Source organism: Arachis hypogaea, chromosome 8 (assembly GCF_003086295.3).
Source record: "Arachis hypogaea cultivar Tifrunner chromosome 8, arahy.Tifrunner.gnm2.J5K5, whole genome shotgun sequence".
Classification (NCBI taxonomy): domain Eukaryota; kingdom Viridiplantae; phylum Streptophyta; class Magnoliopsida; order Fabales; family Fabaceae; genus Arachis; species Arachis hypogaea.
This window is the reverse complement of record NC_092043.1, coordinates 4,297,116-4,308,966: the sequence shown is the minus strand read 5'-3', so window position 1 is coordinate 4,308,966 and position 11,851 is coordinate 4,297,116.

Sequence of the window (11,851 nt, the reverse complement as noted above, 5' to 3'; positions counted from 1 at the left end):
ATCCTAGACAATAGAAGGGATGAGGATGAATCCATCATCCTTGGAAGACCCTTCCTAGCCACAGAAAGAGCTATAATTGATGTTGACAGAGGAGAGTTGATCCTTCATGTGAATGAAGAATGCCTTGTAGTAAAGACTCAAAGTTCTCCATCTGTAACCATGGAGAGTAAGCATGAAGAGCTTCTCCCAATACAGAGTCAAACAGAGCCCCCACATTCAAACTCTAAGTTTGGTGCTGGGAGGCCACAACCAAACTCTAAGTTTGGTGTTGAGAGATCTCAACCATACTCTGATCATCTGTGAGGCTCCATGAGAGCTCACTGTCAAGCTATTGACATTAAAGAAGCGCTTATTGGGAGGCAACCCAATTTTATTTTAATTTTATCTATATTATTTTGTTTTGTTTTAGGTTGATGATCATGTGAAGTCACAAAGACAACTACAAAAATAAAGAAAAAAATCAAAAACAGCATTGAAAATAGCACACCCTGGAGGAAGGGTATTTAAACGCCAGTAAGGGTAGCAAAATGGACATTTAAACGCCCAATCTAGCACCTTTCTGGGCGTTTAAACGCTAGAATAGGGCACCAGACTGGCGTTTAAATGCCAGAACAGGGCAACAAACTGGCGTTTAGATGCCAGAACAGGAAGGAAAACTGGCGTTTAAATGCCAGAACAGGACAGCAGACTGGCGTTTAAACACCAGAATTGCACTATAAGGCATTTTGAACGCCCAATTGGAGCAGGGATGAGAATTCCTTGACCCCTCAGGATCTATGAACCCCACAAGATCCCCACCAACCTCAACTCACTCTCTCTCCTCTTCACACCTTTCTATAACACTCTTCCCCAAATACCCTTCACCAATCACCTCCATATCTCTTCCCCAAATACCCTTCACCAATCACTTCCTTAACTCTTCCCCAAAAACCCCCCACCCACCTTCAAAATTCAAAACCATTTCCCTCCCAAACCCACCCAAATCTTTCGGCCACTCTCCCCCCTTTTTCCTATAAATACCCCCTTCACTCCTTCATTTTCACACATCACAACCACCTTCTTCTAACCTTGGCAGAACCCTATACACCCTCCATCTCCTCCATTTTCTTCTTCTTTTACATCTTGCTTTCTTCTTTTGCTCAAGGACGAGCAAATATTTTAAGTTTGGTGTGGTAAAAGCATTACTTTTTGTTTTTCCATAACCATTTATGGCACCTAGGGCCAGAGAAGCCTCTAGAAAGAAGAAAAGAAAGGCAACTGCCTCCACCTCTGAGTCATGGGAGATGGAGAGATTCATCTCAAAGGTCCATCAAAACCATTTCTATGAAGTTGTGGCCAAGAAGAAGGTGATCCCTGAGGTCCCTTTTAAGCTCAAAAAGGGTGAATATCTGGAGATCCGATAAGAGATCCGAAGAAGAGGTTGGGAAGTTCTTGCCAACCCCATTCAACAAGTCAGAATCTTAATGGTTCAAGAGTTCTATGCAAATGCATAGATCACTAGGAACCATGATCAAAGTATGAACCTAAACCCAAAGAATTGGCTTACAATGGTTCGGGGAAAATACTTAGATTTCAGTCTGAAAAATGTGAGGCTAGCGTTCAACTTGCCAATGATGGAAGAAAATGCACGCCCCTACACTAAAAAGGTCAACTTTGATCAAAGGTTAGACCAAGTCCTCATGGACATATGTGTAGAAGGAGCTCAATGGAAAAGAAACTCAAGAGGCAACCCGGTTCAATTGAGAAGACCGGATCTTAAGCCTGTGGCAAGAGGATGGTTGGAGTTCATCCAACGCTCTATCATTTCCACTAGTAACCGATCTGAGGTAACTGTGGATCGGGCCATCATGATCTATAGTATCATGATTGGAGAGGAAGTAAAAGTTCATGAAATCATACCTCTAGAACTCTACAAGGTGGCTGACAAGTCCTCACCTTTGGCAAGATTAGCCTTTCCTCATCTCATATGTCACCTTTGCTATTCAGCTGGGATTGTCATAGAGGGAGACATCCTCATTGAAGAGGACAAGACCATCACTAAGAAGAGGATAGAGAAAACTAGAGAGCCCATCCATGGCACTCAACAAGAGCTTGAGGAAGTCCCTCATCAAGAAATCCCTGAGATACCTCAAGGGATGCAATTTCCTCCACACAATTATTGGCAGCAATTCAACACGTCTTTGGAAACCTTGAGTTACAACATGGACCAGTTAAGGGTGGAACACCAAGAGCACTCCATCATTCTCCATGAGATTAGAGAAGATCAAAGAGATATGAGGGAGGAGCAACAAAGGCAAGGAAGAGACATAGAGGAGCTCAAGAGCACCATTGGTTCTTCAAGAGGAGAAAGACGCCACCCTCACTAAGGTGGACTCATTCCTTAATCTCCTTGTCTATTTATTTTTCTGTTTTTCGGCTTTATGTTGTAGGTTCTATCTATGTTTGTATCTTCACTACATGATCATTAGTGTCTAGTGTCTATGTCTTAAAGCTATGAAATAACTCCATGAATCCTTCACCTCTCTTAAATGAAAAATATGCTTAATTACAAAAGAACAAGAAGTACTTGGATTTCAAATTTTATCTTGAAACTAGTTTAATTATTTTGATGTGGTGGCAATACTTTTTGTTATCTGAATGAATGCTTGAACAGTGCATATTTTTTATCTTGTTGTTTATGAATGTTAAAGTTGTTGGCTCTTGAAAGAATGATGAACAAAGAGAAATGTTATTGATAATCTGAAAAATCATGAAATTGATTCTTGAAGCAAGAAAAAGTAGTGAAAAAAATTGGCAAAAAAAAGAGAGAAAGAAAGAAAGAAAAAGCAAGCAGAAAAAGCTAATAGCCCTTAAAACCAAAAGGCAAGGGTAAAAAGGATCCAAGGCTTTGAGCATTAATGGATAGGAGGGCCCAAAGAAATAAAATTCAGGCCTAAGCGGCTAAATCAAGCTGTCCCTAACCCTGTGCTTGTGGCATGCAGGTCCAAGTAAAAAGCTTGAGACTGAGTGGTTAAAGTCATGATCCAAAGCAAAAAAGTGTGCTTAAGAACTCTGGACACCTCTAATTGGGGACTTTAGCAAAGCTAAGTCACAATCTGAAAAGGTTCACCCAGTTATGGGTCTGTGGCATTCATGTATCCGGTGGTAATACTGGAAAACAAAGTGCTTAGAGTCACGGCCAAGACTCATAAAGTAGCTGTATTCAAGAATCAACGCACTAAACTAGGAGAATCAATAACACTATCTAAAATTCTAAGTTCCTATAGCTGCCAATCATTCTGAATTTCAAAGAAAAAAGTGAGATGCCAAAACTGTTCAGAAGCTAAAAGCTACAAGCCCCGCTCATCTAATTAGAACTAAGTTTCATTGATACTATGGGATTCATTGTATATTCTCTTCTTTTTATCCTATTTTGTTTTCAGTTGCTTGGGGACAAGCAACAATTCAAGTTTGGTGTTGTGATGAGCGGATAATCTATACGCTTTTTGGCATTGTTTTTATATAGTTTTTAGTAAGATTTAGTTAGTTTTTAGTATATTTTTTATTAGTTTTTAAGCGAAATTCACATTTCTGGACTTTACTATGATTTTCTGTATTTTTTTGTGATTTCAGGTATTTTCTGGCTGAAATTGAGGGACTTGAGCAATAATCTGATTCAGAGGCTGATAAAAGACTGCAGATGCTGTTGGATTCTGACCTCCCTGCACTCAAAGTAGATTGTTTGGAGCTACAGAACTCCAATTGGTGCGTTCTTAATTGCGTTGGAAAGTAGACATCCAGGGATTTCTAGCAATATATAATAGTCCATACTTTGCGCAAGTTTTGATGACGTAAAATGGCGTCAAAACGCCAGCTCTCTGCCCTTTTCTGGCGTCAAAACACCAAAACTGGCATAAAAGTTGGAGTTAAACGCCCAAACTGGCATAAAAGCTGGCGTTTAACTCCAAGAGAAGTCTCTACACATGTAAAGCTCAATGCTCAGCCCAAGCACACACCAAGTGGGCCCGGAAGTGGATTTCTACATCAATTACCTATTTCTGTAAACCCTAGTAGCTAGTTTCACTATAAATAGGACCTTTTACCATTGTATTCGACATTCTGGATATCATATTTTCATACTTGGGGAGGCTGGCCATTCATTCATGCCTGGACCTCCAGACCACTTATGTATTTTCAAAAGTGGAGTTTCTACACACCATAGATTAAGATGTGGAGCTTTGCTATTCCTCGAGTATTAATGCAATTACTACTATTTTCTATTCAATTCATGCTTATTCTTATTCTAAGATACTCATTTGCACACAAGAACATGATGAATGTGATGATTATGTGATGCTCATCACCATTCTCACCTATGAACGCGTGACTGACAACCACTTCCGTTCTACAAGCAAAGGCTAGAGTGTGTATCTCTTGTATTCCTGGCTCATGCGTGTTGATTGCCTCTCCTGACAGTAGAGCCTTCAATTCCTTGAGATCAGAGTCTTCGTGGTATAAGTTAGAATTATTGGCTGCCATTCCTAAGATCTGGAAAGTCTAAACCTTGTCTGTGGTATTCCGAGTAGGATCTGGGAAGGGATGACTGTGACGAGCTTCAAACTCGCGAGTGTTGGGCGTAGTGACAGACGCAAAAGGATCACTGGATTCTATTCCAACATGATCGAGAACCGACAAATGATTAGCCGTGCGGTGATAGTGCATTTGGACCATTTTCACTGAGAGGACGGAAAGTAGCCATTGACAACGGTGATGCCCAACATACAGCTTGCCATGGAAAGGAGTATGAAGGATTGGATGAAGGCAGTAGGAAAGAAGAGATTCAAGAGGGATGAAGCATCTCCATACACTTATCTGAAATTCCCACCAATGATTTACATAAGTATTTCTATCTTTATTTTCTGTTTATTTATCTTTTAATCATTAAAACTCCATAACTCATTTGACTCCGCCTGACTGAGATTTACAAGGTGACCATAGCTTTCTTCAAGCCGACAATCTCCGTGGGATTGACCCTTACTCACGTAAGGATTATTACTTGGATGACCCAGTGCACTTGCTAGTTAGTTGTGCGAAGTTGTGAAAAAGAGTGAGATTACAATTGTGCGTACAAGTTGTTGGCGCCATTGTGTATCACAATTTCGTGCACCAGAACTATACTTGCAACGAAGCGATTTCTTTTATTAAGAAGAAATTATAGACCGACGATAACCATCTTTCACTCAAGTTATGAGCTAAAGAAGAAGAATATGAATAGTGTTCTCTTCTTTTTCAACTCAACTGCATGCTTTTGTGTTTGAGTGTGTTATGAGCTGAATTAGCTTCATTTAAGTGTATTTTTGTTGGGCTTGAGCCCAACTTGGGCCACGTCCACCCGTTTAGCGTTTTTGGTCCGTTTGACCCAACTTTAAATATTTTTCTAAGTTTTCTATAGTTTTTATTACTCTTACATAGTATCGGATAGACTTAAGCCATTACTGCTAGCTAATTTGCCGGTACGCATTTTTACGCAATTTTTTTTGCAAAAATTACATTTTCCCACTCGAAAAGATTCACTAAATTCAAATCTCACCTTTAAATTTTCTAATTAACACTTCTAAATTTTTGAACCTATTCTGGGCTATTAAATTATTATTTTATTTTATTTTAAAGGGATATTAACTTTCGGTTCTTACATCTCCTGCATTTTTCGTGAATGAGCGACACTCCGAGGTATTTGCCAAGGTTGTTGGTTAGAAGATACCAAGGTTCTTCTTGAGTTCTTCTCTAATCGTATGATTAACATTCTTAGAGAAAAATATACAAGACTTGGTAATACTAACTTTTTTGCATGAAGCTTCACAAAACACCTTCAATATTTCCTTAATGGCTTGAACCTAGTCTCTATCCGCTTGTTCAAAGAGGACGAGATTGTCTGGAAAACAGAAATGACACAATTGAGTCTCACTTTTAGCTAGTTTAATAGGTTTTCATTTTTTGTGTTTTATAAGAGAATTAATTAAATAAGACATCTTTTCTATGCATAAACTGAAAAGGTAAGTGGATAAAGGCATCCCTGTCTAATTCCTCTTGCTAGCTCGAAAGGTTCAAACAAAGATCCTTTCCACAACAAATTCAATGAAGGGAAAGATATACAATTATGAATAACATTCACAATGCTTTCTAGTATGCTAATATCATTCAATATCCCCAATACAAATCTCTAGTTTAGGCGGTCATAGGCCTTTTCCAAATCAATCTTTATAGTCATAAGACTCTTGTCGTTGCTTTTAGTTCTCATGGTATAGATAACCTTTTGAGCCACCTAAATGTTATCTATACTCACTCTACTTGGTACAAAGCTAGCTTGAGTGTTAGAGAAAATATAATTCATAATAGGCTTAAACCTTTCGACAATAATCTTTGTAACAATTTTATAACAAACATTACACAAATTAATAGGTCTGAATTCTGTGAAATTTTTTGGGGTGGGGATCTTTTAGATAATAGAAATTAAAGTCTGATTTAGCCTTGCTATATCTTTCGACCTCCAAAATTTTTTTGAACCTAATTGACTAAAGAATTAGCCACCCAGTCCCATGAATGTTGAACAAATTTTGCTAGAAGGTCATCACTTCTTGGTGCTTGCTACCTCCCCATGCTAAAGACAGCATGTTTCACTTCTTCATAAGTAATATCTCTACTTAAACGTGTCACATTAGCCTCGGCTAACCTGATAAATTTGCTTATAATAGAGAAAATGGGTAAAACAGGCGAATAATTGTTAGGTGCATAAAAAGATTTTAAAAAAGTACCCTTAATCCCTTGAGCTCTTCCACATTATCAATCCACTCATCATTGGTATTTTTTACGCATGTTACATGATTTTTTCTTCTCCTTCCATTAGCTTTTTGGTGAAAATACTTTGAGTTTTTATCTCCTTGATGACAAGTCATCTTATGCTAGTTTTACTAGCATTTTTACTTGCTTTTATTAGGTTTTATGCACTTTCTTGCACAATAAGTAAGTGATTGGAGTAGAATTTCATATTTATCTTGACTCAATTAAACATTGTTGATTTTATACAAAATCATGATATTTATGCACAATTTAGTTGATTATTATGAACATTATGATTTTGAGACTTTGATGGCATGTTTGATTGATGGCAGGTAAAAAGATGAAAATAGAGAAACAAAGGAATGCAAGGTACAGATGAACATAGCGTTCATTTGGTGAACGCTACGTTCACACATGACGCGCAGGCATACAAGGTGCTTACACCTAGGATGGCAACTCTGAAGATCCACGCATACGCGTGCATGGTGCGCACACGTGGATGGAGAATCAACGTTCTCAAGCCAAGAACACAACGTTCACTCTGAATGAATGCGTGCGATACTTTCATAGTTGGAATTTGAATTTGGTCATCAACACGCACGCGTGCATTATGCGCACGCGTCGATGTGACAATATTGGTGATTGGCGCGAACGCGTACATGACGCTGGAACGCAGAAGTGACATTTTACTATCCACACGCACGCGCACAGGGCATGCACGCGTGAAGAGCGTTCATGGCGCGAACGTAGCATTCAATCAATGAACGCTACCAAAGGATGCGTCCGCACGCATGGTACGCACAAGCATGGTTGAAGCTGAAGATCGTATCGACGTGCCCTCATGTAGTACGCGCACGCATCGATGGTGCAACAATGCAAGGGATGCGCACGCACATAGGACACGCACACGTCGATGGATGAACGTAGCGTTCACTCTGAAAACGCTACGTTCTCATGAAGCAAGCTCCTAACTGCACCAACTGAGGATCCATTCTAATCTGTTTCATCAAAGGCCAAAAGCCCACTCCAAGTACTTGAAGAACCAAATTAGAAAGTGTATAAATAGAAGAAAATTTAATTTCATTGGGGACTTTTTTATCTCTTCAACATATCTTCTTCTTTAACTTTTCTTTTAGTTTTCTTTAAAATTTAAGATCTGAGTTTTATTTTCTGGTTGTTCTTCATTTTCTGCAACTTTTTTTCTTCTATGTTTTGGTACTAGAGCAATGATGAACTAAACCCCAATTTCATTAGGGGGAGGAGCTCTATTGTAATTCCAATGAATCAATGAAATTCTTCTTCTTCTCAATTCAGTTGTGTAGCTATTGGGTATCTTCTACTTTGATTGTGAATTATTCACTCCGGAAGGGGGTTTAACTCAATTGAATATGGGTGTTAGCCTCAGAAGGGGAATCACCTTCATTAGAACTGAAGCTCTATCCTTCACTCCTCTCTTGATCAATACTATTTGGGAGGAATTGAGATCTTGAGAGTTAGTGTGGATTATGGATGAGAGAAATGTGCTCTACCTCATCTCATGACAATTAGATCAAGGAATTGGCAAGATTGATTGTGATTAGAGAGATTGGATTGCCAAAGAATTGGGATCCAATCAATTTCAATCCGCTATAGATCTATGCATATGATTGAGAAAGGAGTTGAGACCCAGTTGATTCATGAAGGATTATAGTATCTCCAATCCCTGATGAATCATTTCCTTTGAATTTCCTTCATTTTGATTTCTCTGCATTTGCTGCAATTTATTTTGTCTCGTTCTGTTTTGATTCCCAAAACCCAAATCCCTTTATTATTCAGGCAATTTAAGTTTCCATGCTACTTAATATTTCTGCACTTTTACTTCTTGCACTTTAAGATTCAGTCCTTTACTTTTCATGCAATTTATAATTCAGTTCCTTTTAATTTCTTGCACTTTAAGTTTCAGCAATTTACCTTTCGTGCCATTTAAGTTTCAGCCAATTTACGTTCTGTAAGTTACTATTCCTAGCACTTTAACATTCTGCCAATCAAGTTCCACTCAATTCATGAATATTAGCTTAATTAAATTCATTACCTAACTAAAGTTTCTTAATCCAATCAATCCTCGTAGGATCGACCTCACTCTTGTGAGTTTACTACTTGATGTGACCGGTATACTTGCCGGTGAGTTTGTGTGGAATCGTTTCCCCCCTCCCCATCAAGTTTTTGGCACCATTATTGGGAATTAATTTAGATTAACAATGATTAGGTAAGGTGATAATCTAGATTAAACATTTTCTTTTGTTTTTGCTAAGAACACTAACTGTTTGAATTTTTTTCTATTAACCATAACCCTACTCTAGTAATAGAGTGCCCTGCTTTTGTGTTTTTGGTTTGTCTATGTTTGTATGCCAGATGGGAGAAGAGGCGAATCCACCTCTTTTGATTCTGAACCAGAGAGAACATTCTTGAGATTGAGAAGAGAAGTAAAAGGAAAGGGAGTTGTTGGAGAAGAATCAGAAGAAAAAGACCAAGAAATGGAGGGTAATATCCCTAATGCACCTGAGGATGTGGCTAACAATAATGGCCAGCCTTAGAGAAGAGTTTTAGCTTCCTATACCATCCCCAACCCAAGGCATTGTGGTAGCAACATCCTAACCCCCAATGTCCATGCTAATAACTTCGAACTCAAGCCTCAATTGATTACCCTGGTCCAGAATAATTGTCAGTATGGAGGAAGTGCTGCTGAAGATCCAAACCAACATCTCTCTGTGTTCTTAAGGATTTGTGACACTGTTAAAACCAATGGAGTTCACCCTAACATCTACAAGCTTTTGTTATTCCCATTCTCACTGAGAGACAAAGCTACACACTGGTTAGAGACATTCCCAAAAGAGAGCATCACCAATTGGGATGATCTAGTCAGTAAATTCCTAGCCAAATTCTACCCCCTCAAAGAGTCATCAAATTGAAAACTGATGTGCAAACCTTCAGATAGCAAGAAGGAGAGTCATTATATGAAGCTTAGGAGAGGTATAAAGCTCTAATTAAAAGACGTCTAGAAGGAATGTTCAGTGAGTGGGTTGAGCTCCAGAATTTCTATGAAGGCTTGTCTTTAAGTTCAAGGAAGGCTTTGGACTATTCTTCAAGAGGATCCTTACAAATGATGAAAACTGGTCAAGAGGCATATGATCTTATAGACATGGTGGCCAACAATGAGTATTTTTATTCTTCTGAAAGACAAGCTGCTCCAAAGAGAGGTGTATTTAAGCTTGAAGGTGTTGATACAATCTTGGCTCAAAACAAAATCATACATCAGCAACTTCAGCAACAAATTGAAATAATGTCAAAGAGAATGTATGGCTTGCAGCTTACAGCAGTGAGCACAATTACTCAACCACCAGTTGTGTGGGAATAGTAGGAGGAAAGCTATGAAGAACAACCGCCTGAACAAGTGCAATACATGCACAATCAAGGAGTTTGATAGAATGACTTCCATGGAGACACCTACAACTCATCCTGGAGGAACCACCCCAATTTGAGATGGGAGAGAACCAAAACCAGTAATCTTGGTAGAGAAACTCAAACCAAAACAACTCTAGAAACACAAACCATCAAACCCATCAAAACACTAACCAAAATTCATACAGAAAATCACAAAATAACCACCCTACATCCAATCTCTATACACCCAATAACCCTTCAGCTAACCAACATAACTTTCATCCACCCTCAACATCCCATAATCAACCACAACCACCCCAAGAATCCCAAAGAATCTCCAATCTGGAGATGATGATGGAGAAAATGATCAAGCACCAAGAATTAGCTAATAAGAACCATGAAGCTTCACTGAGGAACCTAGAAAGACAAATTGGACAATTGTCCAAACAAACAGTTGCTGATAGACCACCCAATGCACTACCAAGCGATACCATTCCCAATCCTAAGGAAGAATGCAAAGCAATCCAATTAAAGAATGGAAAACTTTGGAGAATGATAAGGTTGATAGCAAGAAGGAAGTGGCAACTGGAGAAGAGGATCAAGAGAAGTCCAAAAAGAAAGAGGAAGAGCCATATGCTTCAAAGAAGGGAAAGCAAGTAATAGAAAAACATCCACATGAACAGAGGAAGGAGGTAAATCCTTATATTCCTCCTCTGCCATACCCTCAAAGGTTGCAAAGGGAGCTCAAGGACCAACAATTTCCTAAGTTTATAGAGGTTTTTAAGAAGTTGGAAATAAATATCCCACTTGCTGAAGCATTGGAGCAGATGCCTCTATATGCAAAATTCCTCAAGGAGCTCACTAATAAGAAGAGAAGCTGGAATAAAAAGGAGACAGTGGTATTGACACAAGAATGCAGTATAGTGATTCAGAAGGGCCTTCCACCAAAGCTCAAAAATCCTGGGAGCTTCATCATATCATGCACCATTGGCAATATGACCTTTGAAAAAGCTCTCTGTGACTTAGGTGCCAGCATCAATTTGATGCCTTTCTCACTAATGAAAAAGCTTGCGATAGAGGAAGTCAAGCCCACCAGAATGTCACTTCAAATGGCTAATAGATCACTCAAGATACCTAATGGAGTTGTGGAAAACTTATTGGTGAATATTGGAGAATTCATTTTCCCTACTGACTTTGTCATTCTAGACATGGAAGAAGAGGGACATAACTCAATTATCTTGGGGAGACCTTTCTTAGCCACAGCAAGAGCTATTATTGATGTAGAGAAAGGTGAAATGATCCTCAAAGTGCATGATGAACAAATGATCATCAATGTTTTCAAAGCCATGCAATATCTCCCTGAGAAAGAAAAGCATATGAGAGTGGAGATAATAGAAGATTGGGTGGAAGAAGTGTTTGAGACCAACGGTCAAGAAGAACAAGGAGAAGAAATAGAAGCAGCTCAAGATATCTTAGAGGAATAAGTGCCTGAAATTTCCTCTAAAGGTAAGACAGAGGAGAAACCAAGACAAGAATTGAAGCATCTTCCTTCACATCTTAAATATGCATTCCTTGGTGGAGAGGAGAGCTTTCCAGTGATCATCAATTCTACCTT